The following is a 2,475-nucleotide window of genomic DNA, read 5'->3' on the forward strand; positions in this document are numbered from 1 at the left end:
TTTCCATTCAAGAAATTTTTAAGCTATGCTCTTCTGTTTAAGTATTCTTATAACACTACCAATAAGCTGCTTTACTATTGCTTACATCGAAAATTCCATCTTAGGTAATAATTTTTACCTTTTTTTTCAAATTTTACTTTAAAATTATTAATGTAACTTTTAGCAAATGATAATTATCAAAGTAATTTGCTCTTATCAACGATAAAACATATGGTAATTGTTTTTTTTAATAGATGATATTTTGTCAGATTTTATCAAAAAAATCACAGATGTTCAAGTTTTTATCAACAACTGTTAGTATCTTATCAAAAAAAAAATTAGTTGTTTAAACTTTCTGATAAATTCATCATATCTGGTCATTACTATCTTATGCAATGATTACTAATTAATTTAATTGATCAATTTTTAAATCCTAAGAAATCAGAAAAACAAAAATTACATACCCATATGATTTTATTTTTTATTTTGATATAAGTTGGTACACAAACAAAATGTTTTAATTACTTATCAAGTATTCCTATCAAGGGTAATAACACTGCGAATCAATTAATTCAGTGTTAGGTCATAATTAAAACAAGTTATTCATATTTTTAGAATTTTATAATTAAAATTGGTAAAGAATTCATTAATACTTCATTTGGTTTTATCTACAAAATAATGAGTTGAGTAATTTAATAGGAATGAATATAAATTGAAATTTGAATGAAAAAAATTGAAAAGATTAATCAAAATTTGCGCCCAAAAAAATTTTTAAAATTAACATTTAACATTTAAAATTGAAAGCTCTTTAAAAAAAAAAAATAACAAATTCAGAATTGAAATTACCCGTGGAGGATATGACGAATGTATTTAAATTAGTACAAATACATCGTAGATTTCATTTCCTCTAGTCATTGCAAAGAAAATAGCTGTTCAATTTTTAAAAAAATTTGCGTTTGAAATTTAATTTTTCAAACTTTCATTTTATTAGTTCCAATTTATTTCGTAAAAGAAAGGAAAAATTATTGAAAAGGTCAAATAATTAATCATTCCATTTGATCAAAAGAGACAAATGAGAGAATTTATTGTTTTTATTAGTAAATCAAATTTCATTTCGACAAAATGATTTTATGGAAGCCAAAAGAAAAAAGTAATACGGATGGATTGCTATTTTAACCTTGAACTAAAATTTAAAATTCGAAAAAAAAATGAAAAAAAAGAAAAGACTGTGGAAAAAAAAATTGATTTCGATAGTTATTATTATACATATATTATATTGTATATGCTCTAGATAATTAAATTTAGGTTGTAATTTGTACAAAAAAAAAAGAAGTTTATGTTATAAATCCAATTGTATTATAAAATTTTTTAAATAATTTTATAAATTTTTACCAAAAAAAAAGACGAAAATTTTCATGCACTAATTAGCAATATCAAGTACAACTTATGAATTACTGATGCATTATAAACTTAATGATGTTAATTTCATTCACTTTTACACTGAATGATACAAAGATTAAGTTGATAATGGAATTAATTAATAATTGGAAATGATTGATTTAGAAAATGTGACAAAATGCACAAATTGAATTTAATAATTGATTGCATCAAAAAAAAAGAGAAGAAAAGTAAACGGTGGAGAAAAAAAATTTTTTTTAAAATAAATTTTTATTATTAATAATTCACTTATTTAATGATTGCATTTCCAATTTACAGATACAAAATGTTAACAAAATTTACATATTACGATAAATTTCCATTCCAATCATGCATTTTATATTTATATGAATAAAAGGAAGTGAACATTTTGATATGCAATGGAAAGTCATCAAAGTGAACAATTTTGTTGTATTGATAATTGCTATACCATTAAAATAGGTTGCTATTGTTGGTGAAAAGATTTATTATGATTAATTTATTATTGTTAAATGGCAAGGTTATGGGAAATTATTGATAACAAATGGGATTTTGACGGGTTTTATTTGTTATAAATTTTCATCTTATAACCTTTATAAATATTTCTTAATCATTTCGAAGTATTATTAAATACTGTTACTAAATAAAAAATAAAAAAATAAAAAAATAAAAAATAAAAAATAAAAAATTGAAATTTAAAAAAGAAATAAAAATAAAAAAATGAGTAAATAAGAAATCTAGAAAAAAATAAAAAATCAAAAAATTTCATTTCTCTTTTCTTTTGTCTTTTTAAGAAAAGTTTGATCTAGAAATAAAAAATTAGTTTTTTTTTTTTGGAAAAAATAAATTAACATTCGAAAAAAATTGAAAGTTTGATTAATTTCATTTTTTCAATTGATAGATATAACATTAGTCGATAGCAATTGCTGAAAATAATAATTGAATGGTAAAATAGAGGAAAAAGCAAAAAAATTGAACGAAATTTTTAGCTTTTTATTTGTTGATAAATTTATTTATTTATTTAGGTTTTTAATAGTTAAAATAAAAATTGCTTTATGCAGAAAAAAGAAAGCGTTGTCT

Source organism: Loa loa (assembly GCF_000183805.2).
Source record: "Loa loa unplaced genomic scaffold supercont3.328, whole genome shotgun sequence".
Lineage (NCBI taxonomy): Eukaryota > Metazoa > Nematoda > Chromadorea > Rhabditida > Onchocercidae > Loa > Loa loa.